The sequence below is a fragment of the Atractosteus spatula genome, chromosome 10 (assembly GCF_055471065.1).
Source record: "Atractosteus spatula isolate fAtrSpa1 chromosome 10, fAtrSpa1.hap1, whole genome shotgun sequence".
NCBI classification, from domain to species: Eukaryota; Metazoa; Chordata; class Actinopteri; order Semionotiformes; family Lepisosteidae; genus Atractosteus; species Atractosteus spatula.
Genome location: NC_142715.1, coordinates 21,459,907 through 21,483,231, shown reverse-complemented (window position 1 = coordinate 21,483,231; position 23,325 = coordinate 21,459,907). Strand labels below are relative to the sequence as shown.

At 40.5% G+C, this 23,325-nt stretch overlaps 4 non-coding genes across 4 annotated transcripts; all 4 read left to right on the top strand.

The window, feature by feature from the left end:
- Nucleotides 1–298: 298 nt before the first annotated feature.
- Nucleotides 299–372, top strand: trnat-agu (transfer RNA threonine (anticodon AGU)). The gene has a single exon. It is a non-coding gene; the product is annotated as a tRNA-Thr (tRNA).
- Nucleotides 373–11,068: 10,696 nt separating this feature from the next.
- On the top strand, nucleotides 11,069–11,150 carry trnas-gcu (transfer RNA serine (anticodon GCU)). Its single transcript has one exon. It is a non-coding gene; the product is annotated as a tRNA-Ser (tRNA).
- A 5,646-nt stretch (nucleotides 11,151–16,796) lies between these two features.
- Nucleotides 16,797–16,869, top strand: trnak-uuu (transfer RNA lysine (anticodon UUU)). The gene has a single exon. It is a non-coding gene; the product is annotated as a tRNA-Lys (tRNA).
- Nucleotides 16,870–21,560: 4,691 nt separating this feature from the next.
- trnaw-cca (transfer RNA tryptophan (anticodon CCA)) lies at nucleotides 21,561–21,632 on the top strand. Its single transcript has one exon. It is a non-coding gene; the product is annotated as a tRNA-Trp (tRNA).
- The last annotated feature ends 1,693 nt before the right edge of the window (nucleotides 21,633–23,325 follow it).

The window sequence follows — 23,325 nt, the reverse complement described above, 5'->3', positions numbered from 1 at the left end:
GGTGTGTCCAAGCGGCAGTAAAAGAGGAGAATTCTGCCGGCGCCGTGGCTTAGTTGGTTAAAGTACCTGTCTAGTTAATGGAAATCCTGGCTCCAAATACCAGCAGCCCATCGCCTGTGTTGCACTGGACACCCTGTAAATCATCAAAAGCACATCGAGCTCCTTGGTAATGAAATTGCTGGATAAAAGCCACTTCACATCCTTTTTCAACTTGCTCAGCGAGCAGGCTCACCGCACACCGAACGAAGATGTGACAGAGAGGTGTGTCCAAGTGGCTTTAAAAGGGCAGCGCTTCGCCGGCGCCGTGGCTTAGTTGGTTAAAGCGCCTGTCTAGTAAACAGGAGATCCTGGGTTCAAATCCCAGCGGTGCCTGTCTTCGCATCGTTTATTGTTATAGACAACATGCTTCTGCATTATGGTTAAAAGAAGTGTTCATTTCGTTTTTGGCACAACTTGTTTTTCAAGAAATCCACACATTGCGAAAGATAAAATGCTCATCTTTCTTATCAATGCAAAAGAATTACTGCCAGCTGGCAAGAAAATGACAACGATTTTTTTTTTACTTTAGCCAAAAATCTGTGAATGTAGAAAAAATACGACATGTGTCAGTTTCTATGGCACACTCAATCAGGGTGTCCTTCAGTTAATCACAACGTTGGTAGATCAAACGCACCCAGAGACACACTTCGAATTAATCTGATCTAAACATTACCTTCTCTTAATGTGATTGAGTTTCTTTCCACGTCCTTAGCCATCTTGATGTTTGCAGAGATTTTCAACTTTTGACACGAGTCAAACTACAAGTAAATAGTTGAGTTCCTAAGTCAATATCACCGGGAATGTGAATATAAATGTAAAAATCAATATTTCTGCTGTCTCCTGAGAAACACAAGTATAGAGTCAAAACACAATAAATAATGCTAAAAAACTATTCAGTTAACACCCAGATGTGACAAAACACATTTAAGACTTACATCCCCTTTAAATATGTATTTCCTTAATATCAGTTCTCTTCCCTCCCCAGGATACCTGCAAATTCACTATCGCATATTAAAAGCTGTGTGTAAGTCTTACATGTGTTCTGTCACATCTGGGTGTTAAATTAATAGATGTGTTGTGTTATTTAATATGATTTGACTCCACGCTTGTGTTTCTCTGGAGACAGCAGAAATATTGGGGATTTGCGGCTACAGAAAATAATGTGAACTTTACAGACAAAAGTAAGGTTACGTTAAAGAAACAAAAACTTATTGTCACCCTTTTCAACGTGATTTTTTAAGACATTTGTTCGGAATAATATATCTTCTCGTGTCTGTGGCTGTTATCCTACAATAACGGTGGTGAAATAACAGGAATGTGCGGAAAGAATCGGAGATAGAACAGAAGACTCATCTAGTCGATAGTAAGGTTGTGTAGGACCGCACACACTTCGATGTCAGTGTTGAGTAGTGTGGTTTAAAAGCTTCTTCACGAACCACGAAGGAGTAGAAACCTACAGTCTTCTAATCCGTAATCAGACACGTTATCCATTGTGCCATTGGATTGCGTTCCTATACAGCACCATAATGAGTTCAGAGCCGCTACTAGTAATACATCGCCCCGGTCAAAATTTTCTCAATTAGATTCATGTGTTTTGTACGTGTGTCTAATTACTACGTCTTTCATTATGTCTGGTTTAAAATAATGTATCTTAAAAACAGACAAAGGGTTTATGAGTCTCCCTGAAATTCACACACGAAGAATAAAAAATATCGCGTTTAAAAAGAATACAGAGATGCCGGCGATAGAAAATGGAGCGTCTTAAGTGCGCGCTATCACTGAACTAAACTCCCGATCTGTAAGTTTGTCGGCAGCTTTTTAATTGTGTTAGGAAGAGCAAACAGTCCACAGTGTACATTTTAAAGGTCTAAGCAAAACAATCAGACGTGAGGATTATTCAGAACAGGAGCCTGTACTTCTTTGTATACTGAGCTTTCGGGTGAACGTCAAAGTGAAAGACAAATTCGCAATTTTCACTTTTTGATTAAGGAACAAGAAAACACCATCCTTCGAGCTGGATTCAAACCAGGGACATCAGAAATGCCCACTGTTTTTGTCTACAGTTTTAAGATCTAGCAACTGAGCTATCCAGAGGTCAGAAAATAAACGTTTTGTCACACGTGTAGCCCAATGTAGTGTAGTGTTCCTCTTTATTTAAATCCCAGTTCGACATCAAAATACTCACTCCCATAGTCTCGTTTAGTAGAAGAAATGGACCAGGCTTCTACTCTATAAACGTCGGAGTTCTTATAAAACATTTGAAGGGATATCAGTGCAGGCAGAAATTGACTCTTTTTCTAATGGGATCAGGATCACATAAAACCTTTCTTTTGGAATGAGAAGAGGATCATGGTGACACTCAAGACATACTAACCTTTGCTTCTTTCGAGGACGAACGGATTATTGAGCTGCGAACATCGGTTCAAATCAAATCTCTCCAACTGCAGTTGCTTCTTTGTGAGTTTCTTCAAATCTTTCAACTGAACGTCAATATCGAGGTTATATTGATGGTAAAATCTTACGGATTTTGGTTTTCTTTTGATCGAAATTGTATTAAAATTCGAGCCTCTTTCACAGTTGTATAATACTTTCCCCTGCATCCTCAGATAAAGATTCTAAATACCACAAAGTTACAATATATGGAATAGCATTTATTTTTAAATGTTTTTTTAAAATTTGCATTTATTTAGAGCTACATTTAGTGCTAGGTAAGATAGCATTGCTAATATTGATGGGATATAAATGTACAATGAATTTATGAGCTAAAAGATGTACGCAGGTGCCTTTTGCGTAATTTAATCAAAGACAATAAATAACTTTCACTCAGACGTTGATCAGAAGCTCAATAAACGACGAAGCAGAGGCTCCTGTTCCAAATTCCCCTCACGTCTGATGGTCGTGTTCTGATCAAGATCAATCTAAATTGGTACAAGGGATTTAAACAAATCTGGTCTTTCTGGTCTTTCAGGGACTGCTCTGTCTGCTTTGTAATTCAAAAATAGATACAAATGTCAAGTTTTTTGTAGATAAAGTGTTGTCTGTTTTCAAAAGTTAGGTACTTAATTGACTTTATGATTTGGTTTTGATTTTGAATCGTTATATTATTAAGTTTGTGCTTTCTCTGTTTTTATCGTATTGTGAACTTATTTTTTAAACAAATGCTTACAAAGGCAAACAGGGCACAAAGTACAAGCTACTGTGCACTTTGGGGAGTATACCAGGTTCGATATAAAATCGCAAAAATGTAAAAGGAGAAAATACCCCAGACTGCGTGTAAAGTCCTTCTTGAGGTATGCTTTCAAAATAGCTGCACCAGGCACTTGGACACAGATAAACACAGGGATTTAAAATTCAGGAATATGAATGGTCAATTGCTTACAGTTGGGTTTTTTACGTTTCGTATTTAGCGATTTGTGTATAAATCTCTTAACAATTCATTAAAATGCTAACAATATGTAAAATAAAAACAACAGCACCGTTAAATGCTGGGGAGACGGGCAGTTTTTTTTTACAATCAGATTCCAATCTCTAATGCTGTGTTTGAGAGCTGTGTGTGAGAGCTTACTGTACATACTGTAACTTTCCTTTTCTCACATTTTCTGACAACTATTCCAAAGGGGCACCCTGTCAAGATGTGAGTCGCTCTTGAATCAGAGCTGGGTGACACGGGCTTCTGTTCTGATATGGTTGTACGAGAAGCAGGAGGAATCGCTTTACTCGTATGAAGCATGAGCTGAATCAGGAGTGAGACATTTCGTCTGTTTGTGCATATGTCAACGCCTGACCTACATTGTAAAACTAAAACTAAATTAAAAACTAACATTAAGTTGTCAGAGACATTTATTTATATACAAACAAGGGACAGACAAAGTAATAATTCTTCATTAACTTGTCCTACACTGATCAGACTATTTTAAATTGTCTGATTCAGCCTGTGCAGTTCGTGCTAATCAGAACAACGCCAGTACTGAACCCTCATCACCGAACTGACTACTTAGCACAAGTTCAGCTGCTCGCCAGCTTTGTTACCACAGTTTTGCATTGCTATTGAGCTCAGAGCAGGAGCTGATCTTCAGACAGTACTGTGTTAAGTAGTCTGCAGCTTCGTGCAAAACAGTTTGGCAGTTCATTGCAATTTACCCAAAGTGTTTTCTATAGCTTTCAGCTGCAGTTAATTTACATAAAGAAAATCTACTACTGAGGACTCTGATTGGTTTAAAAGCAACATGAGCCAGACAGGAGTCAAACCTACAATCTTCTGATTCAAAGTCAGATGCGTTATACATTACACCACTGGCCCTAATCTTGTGATGCTCAACTGCACCATAGTGACCTCAGTGCCACTACTAGTAATACATCGCCTCCGTCCATAATTTCTAAGTAAAAAAAAACGTTTTCTATACTTGTCTGTTTAAAAATATTATATCTTTAAAAAAGACAAAGGGTTTGTGTGTCGCGCTAAAGTTTCGATTCATTTCTAATGCAAAGAAAAAACATTTTCTTCCAAGAAATCATACATTTGTCTCATCCTCCATACTATAATCCTCTCTTGTAGTAGTAAAGCATTTTGAGTTCAACCGAACAATATATTAAAGGAACAAGTAATAGGTTTATTCAATGCTGAAAAGAGAAGAGAGAAAACACAACGTTTCAGCTATGAAAACTTCAGGTTTGTTTTCTCTCTTCTCTTTTCAGCATGGAATAAACCTACAGTATTACTTGTTTCTTTGCAGATATGCATGCTGAAGTAGCTACCCACCTGAATATATTAAACGTTTCATCTATACAATTAACATAATGTTCTCCTGAATAACTACTCGAAAGAAGCCACAGCTCAGGTTTTAGAGAGATTTGAAATCAGATCGATGGATTTAGAGTCCAGACTGCGAACCGACAGCTGACACATGTCTTTTACAGAACTGTTTTGATTTTTTCTACTTTGTCCCCGTGAAGTCATTGTCCTGCTCGCAACTGAGCCCAACACACGGTACCATCTGGTTTCTGTCGCTGGGCGCTCACCCTGCGGTCTATATGGGTCCTAATGCCCCAGTATAATGACGGGGACACTAAACTGTAAACAGGTGCCGTCCATCGGCTGAGAAGTAAAACTGAGGTCCTGACTCTCTCTGGCCTTTAAAAATCCCAGGTCATCTCTTGAAAGAGTAGGGGTGTAACCCCGGCATTCTGGCCCAATATTCCATTGGCCCTTACCAGTCATGGCCTCCTAATAATCCCCATCTATGAACTGGCTTCATTACTCTGCTCTCCTCCCCACTGATTGTTGACGTGTGGTGAGCATTTTGGCACAGTATGGCTGCCGTTGCATCATCCAGGTGGGGCTGCACATTGGTGGCGGTAGTGGGATTCCCCATTACCTGTAAAGTGCTTTGAGTGGAGAGTCCAGAAAAGCGCTCTATAAGTGTAAGCGATTATAATAATAATAATTATTATTATAATGTAAATTGCAATAAAAATAAAATATTTTATTCAAAATCGATTAATGTAAAAACTGATAAAGCTAATGCTTTTTTCAGGGCTATATCTACTTTAAAAAAAAAAGAGAAGTCTGTCTCGAGTGTGAAATTTGTAGAAGGTGCACCAGCAGGTGCCTTCACATCTCCAGCTTCAGTCTCGCCTGTAGCTGCGAGAAGGTTAAAAGCACACAAGTGATCTGTAGACGATGTTCGGGGAAGAGATAATTCTGTTTTCAGCACAGGGAGTGAGAATGAACTCAGTCCGGCTCCCAGCAGAACCCATTCTGGTTTGGTTACTGTTAGACTGTGCGTCTGAGGCTCTTTGGATCGCAACGTGAAAAAAAAACAATTGCTCACATCGAGAGGAAGGGAAGATCAAAAGTTTAAAAAATCAGAACCAAAGATTTGGATCCGGGGCCTCATACTTATCAAATTATTAAAATAATAGTTATTAGAATATCAGATTGTGTTTCTGCAACATTTCGTGCACAGTACGCCATTTTTATCTAAAAATAAAACAACAGCCACAACAAGGGCTTTACACGCAGTCTGGGGTATTTTCCCCTTTTATATTTTTGCCACTTTATATCGAACCTGTTATACTCCCAAAAGTGCACAGTAGATTGTACTTGATAAAAATGTACAATTCACCGCTGGTATAAACAGCGTGCCGTGTCTGCCATTATAAGCATTTGTTTAAAAAATAAGTCCACAATACGATAAAAACACAGAAAGCACAAAGTTAATAATTCAACGATACAAAATCAATACCAAATCATAAAGCCAATTAAGTAGCTATCCTTTGAAAACAGAGAACACCTTTATATCTACAAAAAACTTGACATTTGCATTTCAAAATGTATTTTTGAATTACAAAGCAGACAGAGTAGTCCCTTAATTCATAGATCAGATCTTGGCCAAAACAAGACAATCAGACGGGAGCTGAATTCGGAACAGAAGCCTCTGCTTCGTCGTTTATTGAGCTTTTGATCAATGACTGAATTAAACAGATTCACTATTTTAACTATTTGATTAAAATACACAAAAAGCACCTTCCTTCAAGCCAGAGTCGAACCAACAACCTAAGGATTCCCAAGTGTTTCCATTATAGTTCCCCACTCTACCAAATATTGCCCGATGTAGTGAAATGTTCCAGATGAGTAAAATCCCAGATCGACATTTTTCCAACTCGTTTCCTTAGTCTTTTTTACCTTGAATTTAAGCCACAAACCAGGATTCTACTGTATAAACTTCCGGGGATATTAAAACATGTTTGATGGGGCATCAATCATTCCAGGCTGAAATTGACACCTTTTTTTTTTCTTGGGGGAAATGAGGAACAAAACTAAATGTCATTCTGTGTTTCTTAGAAGCATTATCACAGCTAATGCATGTAATGCCTTTAGTATGTGAAGGTGAGAGTTCAGTTATGCCAGGGAGTAAAGAGAACTGAAATTTAGAAAATTCATATTTAAATAGATTGCAAATCTTCAAAGTGTTCTGTCACTGCAAAATTATTACAGGGGTCTACCAGCTGTGGTACGTGCTTGTTTTGGGACTATTTCCAATAAGTATCGCATTCGCAGTAATTGTGTGTCCTTACTGGTATCTTTTAAACTGTGAGGGACATTCGGTTATATAGTCATAATCGGATTTTAACGTGTCCTGCATTTTAATTTACTGAAGAGATAAATTGAAAAGTTCTGATTCAGAGCCCCTGCAGTTCGTGCTAATTTGAACCACAACAATGCTCCCGTGTCCTGAGCACCACACTGAGCACACGTTCAGCTGGGCTCTGACTTTGGTCAGCACGACTTCTTGTTGCAGTTTAGCTCAGAGCTAGAGATGATCTCAATATTCTACCGCACTAAGTAGTTCGAAAGTTAGTACACAGTTCGCACTTTTAAGTGGAGTCAGGTTTTTAAAAAATTAAACCAGCGCCCTGTCACAGAAAAGTACCCCGGTCTCCCGCGCAACAAGCGGGGGTACTCAGCACTGTACTAACGAGGAGCGCTTATTCGCAGCTGAGCGTGAGCTCTGTTTACTGTCAGCAGACATTTCCTCATTTCCAATGACGTTTTCGCCTGCTCTCAGCTTTTTAAAGACGGTCATAAACGCTCATGAAGTAATTCATGTCAGTTTGAAGTCTGTTTCTGTTGTCTCGGCTCTTGACGAAGAAAAGCCGTACCTGGGAGACTCCCTCTCTGAAGAAGTTTGCCATCACCCTGCAAGGGAGAAGAGCCATCAATCACTGAGACAATTAACATTAAACACGTGAAATGCGAGATGTGATTTTTTTCCCACTTAAGGCTTCTATCGTTTCTACTCTAACGAGAAAAGCTTTTCATCTGAAGTGGGATTTGAACAAACGTCTCCAGGAGAAACTGCTAACTGACCGCAACGCCTTAGACAACGAGCCTTCCTGCCTGTGGTTATTGTATTGAATTATATGTTTTATTTATTTAAAAGGAAAAAGTGAAATCAAGTAATGAGGGAAACGTATTTTTTTCATGGAGGAAACTAGTACGAGCAAATGTAAAGTTTAGAGCAGCGCTCAATAAAAACGATCAGAAACCGAAAGCGCTTCTTTTGCGGATCAGTATATTCCAATACCGGTGGTTCTGCAGAAGAAATAAGCCGAACTCCAAACACTGTTGCCATTACGGCTACTCTGGCTGCAGCTGCTTTAAGATCTACTCAGCGGGCACAGATTGTAGGAGGTCAGACTGGTTGGCGCTGTCTAAATAACAGTGTGCGAATTTAAACCTATTTAAATAAGACTATTTACAATGTAATACATGCTCCAAAAGCGTTAATACTGCACTGGCTGCTATTTGAAATGCCTTCATAAATGACGCGTAATAGAGATTGATGCAGCTGGCTTTTATGCTTCACAATACATTGCAATCAGGAAACTATACTGTATTGTAATCAGGAAAATAAATCAATTATTAATATGCAATACAACGTCTGTTCTTAAAAATGATAGCTTTTTTACACTGACGTTGCTCTTTATGAGATAATCCAGATTGTGAAGACGACTGCACTCTCGCAGATCAAAATATTACACGAAGGCTGTAAAGCACACTCTAAATTTATCCGAATATTTGATTTCCGCGATCCGTTTAGGCTACAACAGGCAACTTGGCGCTTCTCCAGCAAACCATTTCTCAGTTTTGTGAATTACTTGTGCTTCCAACACACCACCATTTTTAGCTTGTCAGGATGGCCGAGTGGTCTAATGCACCAAATTTAAGTACTCGTGTTTTTCCATTGCTTGGGTGTTTTGGTCTCTGAATAGAGGCGTGGGTTCAAATCCCACTTCTAACAGCTACCGTCTTTTCCCTGCCTTGCGTTTTTCCTGTCTTCTTGTGCTCGCTGACAACGACAGGAAGAGGAAAACGGAGAAACCGGCTTGGGGGCACATGATGGGCAGGGAAATACTTCTTGAACACTTATGCGATTAGCAGAACGTCAAATAGGCTTCGATTTCTGCCTTAAGAGCTGTTTGGGCTGCCTGTAATCGAGGAAAGATTAACTGCAAAGTATGCATTCAAATGTGAAAGACCGAAATATAAAACCACAAGAAGACTTATTAAAAGAAACATTGTTGTCTTTGCGGTTTCTCCTGTATTTCACTGGCTGGAGACGCTGTGTCCGGGCTCAGCGGTTATATAAGAAAAGACACAGGCGCGGTTCATGGTTCTGCGCTCCCCGTACGGAATGCGCGTCTCTTCTCTCCTTTAATACCTTCATACACTCCTCTCAAACCACAGCAAATTCCCGTAATATTTCGGTTTTACCTATTTCACAGGTAGTGGGTCTTTCCCAACACGCTGAAAACAGGAAGGTATTCCTGATCGTAGGCGAAGATGTGCAAAAATAAATTTCCTAAAATCCAATAAGGTCCAGTCACGTTCAGGTACTATTCTGATGTAGATGAATATTTTTGGCACAGCTGTTACAACAAACAGGCAAATACACTTTTTTTATTATTCCATTCGAGCTGTAGTTTTGAAAATGTTTTTTTCCATTCATTAAATAATACAAAACACAAACCCACCATAAACGTCTGACCATTGATATTCCTGAATTATAAGATCGTACACACGTACCGCGAAATTCGTGCAAGAGTCACAGCTGGTAGGCAGTTCAACGAATATGATGCCTTTCAGGGGGCGGAGTATTAGATACGCGTTATCGTGCGGAGCTTAGTCTTCCTCTAACGCAGTCTTTGCCTCGGACCACCCCTCTTGGCACATTAGCCCTTTAATTTTCGATTTTCTGTATAGAACACCGAATATCTTGAGGAAGTCTGTCAAGCAAAGACTGCTGGATAATTGAGGTGCAAACATTGGTTCAAAATCAACATCCTCTGCTATTGCCGTTGATTCTTTGCGAGTTTCTTCAAGTTCTTCATCTGACCTTCAATATCGAGGGATAATACCGTACTATTTGTAGCTTTCTTTTGATCGCCCGTTTTATTAAAATGCCAGCCTCTTTTACAATTATTTAGATGTTTAGCAAGGTGTAATAGCCCCCCTCGCATCCTCAGCTATAATATTTTAAAAGTACAACAAAATTACATTATATTGAACAGCGTTTATGTTAACATTTATATTCAAATTAAAGTAAATATACGAAAATATTAAAATACAACTTCGGCGATCTGTCGTTTTTGCTTGTCAAGTTCTCAAACAATTTTGCGTTGTAATTTAAATTACTTTAGCTGAAGATGCAACGGGAGCATAAGTGAATTCTCCCGCCACCCACTGGAACATATAATTCCATGGGTGAATACTAACTGCTCGCAAGTTGCCAATATCGGAAATTATTGGAAATTCCCAGTAATGTTGACTCTGGTACTCAATTGTTTACTACTGCAAATATCAAAATAGTTCAGGTTTTGCGGAACAATTAATTTTTTGCGGTGATGATGTTTACTATAGGAAGAAGTGCGTCCCTGGGTGGGATCAAAAAACCCACCGTGGGGTTAATAGCTGAACACGCTAACCGATTGCACCACAGAAATGCTTACACCTTGTTTTTTTTCATTTACATACTTTTGGTGAACAAAGAAATTCGCTCGCATTTCATCTTTCGCAAGCTATATGATTTAAAAAAACAAGTTGTTCTTCAAAGGAAATGAATTAACGCATTAAACCAAATCAAGACCTCTTCTGTTCTGTAAAACAAGACAGGAAAAAAAAGGTACCTCTGGAATTCGGATCCAGGATCTCCTCTTTATGAAACAGGTGTTTTAACCAGCTTTACCACAGTGCCGGCAGAACACTATTCTTATACAGGTGGGTACCCACCCTCAAACCTTTGTTCTCTCGCTACTTTACCTTTGCCTACTGCCCTGTCTTTCTCACACCTGAAGAAGGCTCCACTGCCGAAACATTGTGTTCTCTTTCTTCTTTTTTTCAGCATGGAATGAACCTATTACCTATTCTTATACAGCCGCTTGGACACACCGCTCTGAGACATCTGAGGTCGATGTGCGCTGAGCCTGGTCGCCGAACAAAATCATGCCCAAGGGGGGTGGCTTTTGTGACGAGGTGGCCGAGTGGTTAAGGCGATGGACTGCTAATCCATTGTGCTTTGCATGCGTGGGTTCGAATCCCATCCTCGTCGGTTTATGTCTTCGACTTCTGATCTGTTTCCAAGTCGGACTTGCTTTCTTTAGCTACTGTAGTAGAGCAGTAATATTTCTAGCGTTGGCTGAACATGGGTTACAGCAGTAGCTGACAGATATAGCCTCTTAATATTTAGGTTAAATTTATGCTTTGTACTGCTTTCACCTGATATTAATAGTAGTCCTGGTGAACGATTTAGGGACATGGCGCATCTTGAAAATGTTCTTTTTAAATTAAGTTTGGAAAAAATGCACTCACCAGAAGCAGAAACTGGTCGTATCTGCAAAATGCGCAATGCAATAGCAATGTCTTGCTATGAGTCCTTACCTATTACAGGAGGCGTTGTAGGACTTTTTTAGCTCAGAAAAAGCTATCAATTCATCTTACATTTCTACTCCATCAATATTAGTAATGTTATCTTTACTAAGCTCTAAATATAGCTCTAAATAAATGCAAATTTTAAAATACATTTTAAAATAAATGCTATTCCATATGTTGTAACTTTGTGGTATTTAGAATTTTTATCAGAGGATGCAAGGGAAAGTATTATAGAAATGTGAAAGAGGCTTGTATTTTAATACAATTTTCGATCAAAAGAAAACCAAAATCCGTATGATATTACCGTCAATATCCCTTGATATCAACGTTCAGTTGAAAGATTTAAAGAAACTCTCAAACAAGCAACTGCAGTAGCAGAGAGTTTTGATTTGAGCCGATGCTTGTAGCTCAATACTCCATTCATCCTTGAGAGAAGCAAAGGTTAGTATGTTTTGAGTGTCACCATGATCCTCTTCTCAATCCAAACGAAAGGTTTCATGTGATCCTGATTCCACTAGAAAAAGAGTCAATTCCTACCTGCACTGATATCCCTTCAAATGTTTTATAAGAACTCCGACGTTTATAGAGTAGAAGCCTGGTCCATTTCTTCTACTAAACGAGACTCCCGTATACAAAGAAGTAGAGGCTCCTGTTCTGATTAATCCTCACGTCTGATTGTTTTGCTTAGACCTTTAAAATGTACACTGTGGACTGTTTGCTCTTCCTAACACAATTAAAAAGCCGCCGACAAATTTACCGATCGGGAGTTTAGTTCAGTGATAGCGCGCACTTAAGACGCTCCGTTTTCTATCGCCGGCATCTCTGTATTCTTTTTAAACGCGATATCTTTTATTCTTCGTGTGTGAAATTCAGGGAGACTCATAAACCCTTTGTCTGTTTTAAAGATACATTATTTTAATCCAGACATAATGAAAGACGTAGTAACTAGACACACGTACAAAACACATGAATAGTAGCGGCTCTGAACTCAATGTGGTGCTGGATGGGAATGCAATACAAACGCCAATGGCACAATGGATAACGTGTCTGATTACGAATCAGAAGACTGTAGGTTTCTACTCCTTCCTGGTTCGTGAAAAAGCTTTTAAACCACACTACTCAACACTGACATCATAGTGTGTGCGGTCCTACACAACCTTACTATCGACCGGGCGGAAACAGCGTCTTTTCGCACGCTCCTGTACTTCACAGAGGTCTTGAGCCACCGGTCATTTGTTCCCAATGTATTTCCGCTGCCTTCATGCACTCTTGTACCAAACGCACGTTCCTTCTGTACGCGGAGCCGATCATTTGCATTTGGGCTGTGCCGACAGACCAAGACGAGCTCTGTCGGCTCAAACGCAGCGCAGCACCTGCAAGAACAACAGAAAGATTAGCCAGCGGGGGCTTCTTAGTGAGCCCAAGATCTCATCAGAATCGGCTCCAGCAACAGGGCTGGGCGCATTGTTCCATACTCCGACCACTCTCGGTGTAAACAGGTCCCTCCTGGTCTCTGCTTGAAATGCACTTTCCTGCGTTTGCTTTGGTGTAACTGGCTTCCCCTGCATGGGCGAATGTGAAGAAGATCCTTAGTAAGTCATTGAAGAAACCCGAGAAGAGGTCGGAGTGGCCTCTGTCGTTCATCAACGATCCAGTCAGGCAGTACTCCTCTGTAAAGCGCCGTTCGTTCACATCGATTGGCTTTTTTTTGCCTTCATTCGTGCATGTAGTAAAAGCAGATGCCCCTATTCTGCCGGGACCTACAGTCGAACCGGGGTTGTTGCGGCCACAACGCAAAGTACTGACCACTATACGATCACGGCGAGTTACCGAGACACACACGGCAGGGCGGAAAAGGTCCCCGGTTCGAAACAGAGCGGCTTCTTTTGTCGCCACGCACACTGTTTGGGGATTCGCCTAGCGCTGTGATCAAACAGACCCACTCACCTCTTAGTGTGGCGGGATCTGCACAGTGCATGTCGCAGCGCTTCCTGCTTTCACTTCAATGCGCGTCCTTATGTCGAGTCGTGTGCCGTGCAGAGGCTCTGAAACCGAGAGCAATGAAAAGGTGCACGGCGCTGTGAAAGAAAACGCAGAGAAGTGAAAGGCAGTCCTTTCTCTAAGGAGGTAGAAGAAGAGCAACTCCCCGTCGGGGAATCAAAACCCGGTCTCCCGCGTGACAGGCGGGGATACTCACCACTATACTAACAAGGAAGACGTCAGTCTTGTCAACCCCCGGCATCGTGTCCCGACCCACCGTGCTGGAAGCCGACGCGTGCTGTGATTCCTTTACGGAGCAGAAATGACAACCGAGGAGCCGTGAGATCATTTCAGCATTTCGCAGCAATTCAGCATTTCGAAAACAGAAACGACCAACTCGGAATGACTTGCTTTTGACGCTTTTCAAAGCGACTGTGCCGCCTAGCAGATACAAATGGGTTGTACAACTTTGAAGTAGCAAATGGAAGAGGGCTAAGCCCCCTCTCTTTTAGCCCAGGTTCGATCTGTCTCCCAGAATCACCAGGGCACACACACACACTGTCTTGTTTCTCGTACACGTATAGTGTAAAAATGAAGAACCCAGGACGAAGATGTGACACTCGAAGAAACTCTTTATTATTTAACCTGTAACTCTGAACCAGTTAGCTCCTAAATTCACTATGACCTGTGACCCTGAGCAACCGTTATTCCCCGCTCAGCCCTCCATCAATCAACATGCAGTTTCACTGCTGACGCACACAAATATTACACCTTCTCCAGCTGTTATGAATCGCCTCTCTTCAAAGCCCGGTGTGTTTTTTTTGGAGATGTTATATATTTTAGAAAGTTCAGGTGGGTAGCTGCGTCATCATGCGTAGGCTGCAAAGGAACAAGTAATAGGTTTATTCCATGCTGAAAAAAAGAAGAAAGAGAACACAACGTTTCGGCCGTGGAGCCTTCTTCACAAGAGCGGTGTGACGTCACGGACAGCTACTAATACTAATGCTAGTGTATTCCTGTTAATATTAGTGAGAGTACAACTGGTAGTTTTAATATTAATGCTACTGTTCATGTGAGTATTAATGATGATAGAGCTACTGATAGTTTTAATGCTAGTATTCATGTAATATTAGTGCTTATTGTAGATTTACTGTTAGACTATTTACACTAGTAGTCATGTTAGTTTTAGTGATAGTATTACTGTTATTATTAGTATTAGTAGTGTAGTAGTAGTGTAGTGTAGTAGTAACTTTGTGTTATTGTTAGTAATAATGATAGTGTTAGTCATAGTAATAGTGTTACTGTTGTAATATTAGTGTTTTTTTTGTTAGTGTTTGTTATAGTGTAACTGTAGGTAAGAGCGTATGTGGTGTCCATCAGTGTGTGAGTTTGTGTCTGTGAGTATGTGTACTGTCTATGTGTGATTCTGTAAATGTGTGCGTATCAGTGTGTGGGTGTGTATCTCTGAGTGTAGTGTCTACAGTATGTGTGTGTCTGTGAATGTGTGCTAGTTTGTATTTGTGCATGTATGTGTCTGATTGTGTGTATAAATGTGTATGGTGTTAGTCAGTATGTGTGTGTGAATGTGTGTGAGTGTGTAGGTATATCTGTCAGTGTGTGTAAATGTGTGTAGGTGGGCTTGGGCTCCAATGTTGTGTCTGATAGAAGTGACCCATCAACAGGTGTTGAGGTCCAGAGCTGCTTGCAAATGGAATCACTTTCTAGAGTCCAGAACAATGTCTACAAAGCTGTGAGTGCTCTGTTTTTATCACTATTAGTAGTAATGACAGCAGTAATAGTAGCAGGAGTATTAGTATCAGAATTAGTATTAGAATCTGAAGTCATGGTCGTAGTAGTAATGGTAGTAGTGGTAGTAGCAGTTGTGTCAGTGGCAGCAGTATTAGTAGCAGTAACAGTACTACTAGTAGCTTTAGAAACATTAGTAGTAGCATTAGGAGTAGCTGTAAAATTGTATTAGTTGCAGTTGTATCAGCGGCAGCAGTAGTAGTAGCTGTAGTAACACTAGAACCATGTGTTACGATCCCTGCCTCCCGGCAACGAAAGAGGCAGAAGTAGGCGTAGTCTTAGTTCATTAGTCTACCTATCAGTGTACGCTTTCAACACCACACCCCCGTCTCACCTTATATTTAAGCACTAGTCTTTCCCTACCTCCTTGCTCAGTATTGGTTTTCCTTTCGAGCTACTTAGTTGTGCTACGCCTTCTACCTCTTCGTACTGTTCAGGTTCCGACTTTGGTTTCTCCCCTCTTACTACGTTTTTTGGATTACGGCTCGGCTTCGGTTGCTCTCTCTCAGTTTAGATCACTGGCTTCCCCTGGACTCTCGGCTCTCTCCTTCGACTACGGTATTTGGATCACGACTTGTCTCTATCGGCTCCTGCAAGTGGATTTATTACTTGGTTTCGGTTTCACTGGCCGAATCCTTAACAAGTAGCTAAATACACAGGCCACACTGCTTCAGTTGAGGCTCAAACTCACAACCTCAGCATGACTTTGCTGTGCATTGCTGTATAAGCAATGCGCGCTGACCGACTGCGCCACTGGAGCTGTTTAACACCCTCTCCTCATACAGACTGATGCTGCAGAAACACAGGCTGCAAACAGGGTTTCAGTTGTGGATCCATCTCCACATGGGGGAAAGGGACAGTAAAATAGCAAGGAAAATACAAGAGAAGAAACTGAAAGAATTGTGCTCACTGCAAAGTAGGAACGAAAGAGGTGGCCGGATACGTAAAACAACTCCGCAGATAATTTGTAACGACATTCCTTGGTGATAATCAGCGGTCGGATTTCTCTTCAGGTTCAGCTCTGCAGTATGAAGGTACATTCTCCGAGATTGGTTAGTTATATGTGATCAGCTGATATTAAATAGGACTAATAAGAATCAATACAATTGATGTCTGGCAAAGGCAAATAACCTTTGTACATGATCTGGAATGTGACTGGTTAAATTTCAGCACAGTTGCTACCCCCTTTATAAAGGGTGTGCACACTTATACAACCAAGACATTGAAAGTTTTTTTTTTTTATTATTGTTCCAAAAATGTGTTTTGTTTCTTAAATGTTGTTGATTAAAAGATCTTATTAAATGTGAAAAGGTCAAATTCTTAGTGAAAAAATCAGTAATGTGAGGAAAGATGGATTGTGGGAGCCCCTTGACTCCTTGTGTCGTTCTGTATTTCTCTTTCATTCTACTGGGAGTTGTGCCGTCGCTTCTGGATAAAGTCTGTCAGTGGCCATTCCAGATGTGTCAGGTATGACTGCACTTCGGCACAAGAAGAGACATCTGATTTGCGAGGATCCCAGCAGTGTCTTCATTTGCTTAGAGCCCAGATAGCTCAGTTGGTAGAGCATCAGACTTTTAATCTGAGGGTCCAGGGTTCAAGTCCCTGTTTGGGCGGTTGTGCTTTTCTTCAATCTATTGTGAATGTCACTCTAAATCGTCTTTTATCTTTCCCTCTTCTAGCTGTACTGTGGTTATTTTAAATGTTCATCACTTCTATTTTCTTTAGTGTTTCCTTTCACAAACCGAAAATGTTCAAGGTGATCTTCTCACCACACTCCATGTAGATAAATTAAAAGAAATCACAGTAGAGTAAAGGACACGCAGTGAGGAGCTCCCGCAGTGAGTACTCTTGAATACGACAAGAGGAAAGGCACACTGCACATCTGCGGAACATCGCAAAGTAATTTTTTTTATTAAAGGTTCAAGGAAACCTGAATATGTTTGCTAGAAGTATTTCAGAATCACAGTCAAATCGAGTACGATTGCTGCACAGATCTGCCGTGTGAAATTAGAATACTGTTTGTGCATTGTATAAAATACGCTGTTCAAAGCTTTTCTAAAACTACAGAGATACGTTTCAGAATGAGTCTTCCTGTAAAAATAAAATCTCTGCATGGGCGCTATAAGCAGAGTCTGAAGCCTGCTTAACAGAAGAACTATATTCAGAAGGCCAAAGAAATGAATATTTCACCAAGTGAGAGAAAGCATCTCAGAAAAAGGAGGTGCAGTCTCTTCCATGCAGTATAACACCACAAAGTCAGACTGCTGAAAAGCCACTATCAAGGGTAACCCGGCCGAGCGCTCTAAGGAGCTGGATTAAAGCTCCGTCTCTTTGAGGGCGTGAGTTGGAATCCCACTGCTCCCCAGTATCTCCTTGTTAAGAATCATGGTTTTGTTGTTGTAGATTCTGCGCGATTAAATCAGTTTCAGTAGAATTAATTTGAACAGTCATATTTGTTTTATTCCTCCTACCATGGCAATTTGTGCTCAAAGATTTAACTTTTTTGTATTTTAAAAAACGTGCTAGCCTTGATGGGAAAGTAAGCGGAACCGCAGGCGTGGTGGCCAAGTGGTAAGACGTCAGTATCAATAAGGTCAATAATCTGTTAAACATTTTATGCCATTTTTTCCATAGATGTTCACGTTGGAACAATGAGAAAGGCGTGCCTGGATGCGCTTGAACCATCACCTTACTATCATTTTAGTCCCAACCTGACCGCACTAAGCAATTGTACCACAGAGACTCCAACGAGTCAGTTTTCTCCATTTGCAGTTTTGGGTAAAAAATAATCTGCACTTTTAAGAAAGTATTGTATTTCAAATTTTGCAAATTTCTTGAAAAACGTTGTTTCAGATAGAAACTGAGTAGACAGGAATAGCCCAGTCAGTAGAATATCAAACTTTTTATCTCTAGGTCCCTAGTCAGGCGACTGATTTTCTTGCAACTACTGTGAACCTGCGAAATAGATGGTCTTTTGTCCCTCAGTTTTTCAAGTTGTTCTATGAATGTTTAAAATGTTCAATATTTTTCATGCTCTTAAGCACTTTCCGTCACAAAGTTTATGGTGTTCTTGGTGCTGTGCTGCACGTAGATAATGTAGACGAGAGCACAGGTAACAATACAGGACAAGCAGTGAGGAGCTCCCGTAGCTTTCAACTCAGTGCAGAGTCCAGAGGGAAGCCTAGGTCACTAAACGATCAAAAGGTATCTAATAATGACGTTCACAAAGGTGACAATACGTTTTTTTCAACATATCCTTACATTTACTCATACAGCACAACGTATTTTCTATACCCTCAAATCATCAATGTAACGACTTTCTCCTGAGAAACACAAGTATAGAGTGAAATCACAATAACTTATAAAACAAATCTATTCAAACGCCCAGATATGACAGAACACACCCCTTTAAATGTGTATTTCCTTTATTTCACTTTTCTTCCCTCCCCAGGATACCTGCAAATTCACTATCGCATATTAAAGGCTGTACATGTAATACATCTACTAATAAAGATGGACATTAAAGTTAATTATTAAAAAATTACACTTATCATTAAGACATGTATTGATAAAATTATTGTGAATAGTTGTGGTGTCTGGAAAGCAATTTTTGTTAAATATAACAATTCTCAAGCGAGTGGTGCATAAGCTTCTTATTTAGTGACTAAATTATTTCCACTGCATTCACAACAGTTCTAATGTGTTTGCTTGTTCCGCATAGCCTGCTACTGAGTTGTTTTCGGAACTGAAACCTATAAGAACATTATTTAAGATGCACCATGGCCCAGAATCGTTCATTGGGACTAGGATTAATATCAATTGAAAGTACTCCAAAATAAAAGATTTAACCTGAATATTAAAAGAGTAGGAAAGTATTAAAACAACACCATAACGTCTTGACTTCCAATCTTCTTCCAGGTTCAGGCCATGTACAGTAAAATGACATAATCAGTTGAGTCATGCCGAGGTTTAAAGTTTAAACCTCACCTGGAGCGGCCTGGTTTTCTGTCTTGACAAAAAAAGCATTTTGTTCCACAACGGCGTGAAATGAAAACGTCTTTCACTCTACTTCTTTCTTGTAATAAAGCAGATCTTGCTAGGTGAGCATTTGCTCTGGTAAATTAGGTCACTTTTCATGTTAACTCACTTCTTCTAAACACAACATTTCCTGGTGCATGTTTTCTCCATGAAAAAGTCATTTTCCCTTACATGATTTCTCGTCTTATTTCATCAAAGAGTACAGAAAGAAGAAAGGAAAAGTGTCGTAAATGAACTCTGCTGCCCTTGGGAGATGTCAAGCGCATTGGACATGAAAAGTGCCCAATAAAAGCCATTTCTCTTCGTTTCTCTTACAGTCGGGGCTCCTGTTGCGTGTAAAGGAGGCAGCTTGCTCAGCCAGCAGACTCAGGGCTTACTGAACGCAGATGGCTCAGAGCGGTGTGTCCAAGCGGCTGTAAAAGAGGAGAATTCTGCTGGCGCCGTAGCTTAGTTGCTTTAAGTAACCTGTCTCGTTAACTGGAGATCCTGGCTCCACATCCCAGCTGTGCCTTTCTTCCTGTCTTTTTGTGCAGAAAGTACCATTTTGGACAACCGCATAGGGCTTGATTTAGTTTAATGCATGAATGCATTTCCTTTCTGCAACAACTTGTTTTTCAAGAAATTCATAGAGCTTGTGAAAAATGAAATTTAATTCTTGCCTATCAGAGCAGAAGGAATATTGCCGACTGGCAATAAAATGCAAGCAATGTTTATTTTTTGACCGAAAAGGTGCGAATGGAGGAAAGCCTCTCTCGTCAGTCTCTGTGGAGCAATCGGTGAGCGCGTTCGGCTGTTAACAGAAAGGTTGGTGGTTCAAGCCCACCCAGGGACGATCTTCTGATTATTGTCAATGTAAACACTGCCTCCTCTAAAGCCGAAACCTTAAACCTCTTCATATTTGCCGAAAATGCGAGTCTTTTGCCCGTGTCCAACAACAACACTTGAGACCGGGGAAGTCCAATAGTGATCAACACCGCAACTCCCCAGACAACCATATTCACCCATGGAAAAGTATCTTTGAAGGGCTGGCGGGAGATATCATTTATACTCCTGATGCGTCCTCTGCTAAAATAGTTTAGAAATACAGCGCGGATTTGTTTGAGAATTTGACAAGCATTGTTACGTTAGCACTGTGAAGTTGGATGTTGATATTTTGATATATTTACCTTCATTTTAACATAAATATAAACATAAATGCTGTACAATCTACGCTGTACAGTCAAACACAGGTATATTTTGAGTCTCGTGCTGATCGTCCTGTGGATCCAAAAGAAAATGTTAAAGCTGATACATTTTCGATTGTAATTTGCATCTAGCTACAACGTCCCTGGAAAAGAGATTTTATTAGTTGCGTGCAATCGGTATCTTTTACTTTACGTATGGTAGTGGAAATAGTTTGAAAAATGTTTTCTAAAGAAGATTGTATTGCCAGGACCTGCCTTTAGCGCTCAGTAGCGATGACGCTGTTGATATAGATGGAGAAGAAATGTAAGATGAATTGATGATCTAAGCTAAAATAGCCCTAACACGCCTCCTGTAACAGTGTTTGTATTCATAGCAAGTAATATTCTTTTTCAAACCCGAACGTTGCTTTTGCATTAAGTGTTATGTAACCATTAGCGGTTTCGGTAGCTTCTGAAGAGCGCACTTTGCAAACTGAAGCCTATAAGAACATTATTCAAGATGCACCATGGCCCAGAATCGTGCATCGGGACAAGGATTTACATCAATTGAAAGTACTCCCAAATAAAAGATTTGACCGAAAAATTGAAAGAGTAGGCAAGTATTAAAACAACGCCATAAATGCTCGACTTCCAGTCGCTTTCCCAGTTCAGGCTTTGTAAAATGACATGATCAGTGGAGTCATGCCGCGGTTGTGAGTTCAAGCCTCACCTGGAGCAGCCCGGTTTTCTGTCTTGACAGGTAAACAGTGTTTTGTGTTATTTGCTAAATGGAGAGAGGATTCTGTGTTAATTGTGCTCCTCCTGGGAGAGGTCAAGATGAGAAGTTCACGAGGCTGGTGGTAAATATCCTGTCCAGGAATATCGGGGCTGTAGGGGGTCAGATCTATAGATGTAGTAAACACATCAGTGGAGACGGTGTGTCTGCTCTCTGTGAGAGAGCCGGGCGGAAAGAATAATCTGTGGTCTGGGAAGAAGAGACCCTAGTTGGAAGAGCGGCGCTCCTCACAGGAGAGAATGAAAAAAATCTTTTTCAGGGACGCTGATTGTTCTCTTTGGGGGAATTAAAAGCACCTGTGGCGAGTGACCTCGTGGCGCAACGGTAGCGTGTCTGACTCCACATCAGAAGGTTGCGTGTTCAAATCACGTCGAGGTCAGCTGAGGAGTTTACAGGTGCTGCTGGTGCCGAACCCAGAAATCACACCACGCCGTCGGGTTTTATCTGTACACCACATAGGTAATCTGAACGAAGTAACAGCGCAGTACAGAACACCCAGTCAGGAGCTTATGCAGCGAATCGTCATGAACACGACAAGAAGAAAGACACACTGCCTATCCGCGAAACATCACGCCCGGCTTTAGAGACAGTGACATCAGAGAATGGAAGCTTCAGACCTCCTTCCTGTTACAGGTTCAAGCAAACCTGAAAGTTAGGGAGTGTTTGGTCTCCTTTGTTTGAAAAAGTGTCTGAAGCCTGTAATTATAATTTGCCCTTTTTTAATTGTGGTTGAAATCCACTCCCATGTACCAAGACCTTACAGTATATTCATGTTTACTTAAATGACTAACGCCATTGGACATTATTTGGTGTTTTTTTTTTGTAACGATTTGCTATTTCATGCAGGAAAGAAAGGAACCCAGACCCAACGTTTGCTTTCAGATGCGGTTCATTTACATAACGGACATCTATTTCTGAGGAGCCTGATTTAAATCACACAACCCCGGTAGAAGTCGAATCGACAATCTAATAAACCGAAATCAGACGCGTTATCCATTAAACCACTTGCCCCTCACGTAAATGAATTGCACCATGGTGAGTTCAGCGCCGCTCCTAGTAATACCCCACCCCCATCTTAAATTTCTACGTGAGAAACGTGTTTTCTACATTTTTATCAGTTTTTAAAAATCATCACTTTTAAGCAGACAAAGCCTTTATGTGTCGCTCTGAATTTCTAATTGATTTAGAATTCAAAGAAAAAAGCGTTTTGTTCCACAACGGCGTGAAATGATCACGTCTTTCACTCTACTTCTCTCTTGCAGTAAAGCGGAACTTGCTGGGTGAGTATTTGCTCTGGTAAATTAGGTCACGGATCATGTTAACTCACTTCTGCTAAACACAACATTTCCTTGTGCACGGGAGTGTGTCTTTGTACAGCTGTTAAACAAAGGGCTGGTGGTCAGGGACGCGCTTTGGATTGTTTCGATGTAAACATAATCTCCGCTAAAAGCCCTCTTGAACTTTGCAGGAAATGTACGTGTTTTAAACCATTTTCACGTGTGGAATTTTATCTTCAGCTGGCTGTAGTTAGAATGACTTATACACCCGTTGTGTATCCTTAGCAAAAATATTTTAAAATTATAACACAGAGTTGTTGGAGAACTTGATAATCCTTGACAATCGTTATTAAATGAGCACAGTACAAATGTACATTGATATTTTTGTTGTATGTACTTTAATTTTAAAATATATAAACATAATTGTGCTGATATGGATGTTCATTTGAAGGATTTGAGGAATCTATAAAGGATGTCAGAACAACCAAAGAAACATTTGGGCATCTGCATATTTGTAAAGATTAAAGAGCACCGTAAGTGTGAAGTTTGCACACACGAGAGAAGAAATCAGTTTCAATGCACGTCATTAAACTGATGGTATGCTTATCAATCGTGCATAACAGAGGATGGCTTTGATCCATCGATCTTTGGGTTTTGAGCCCGGCACGCTTCTGCTGCGCCACTTAGCTATGTTTAACACAACTGTTTTTGCACCTGAGATGAAAAGTTTCAACGGTAAACGCAGACGTCACTGAGCACTTGGTCTTTTGTAGTACCAATCATCACACGCTGCTC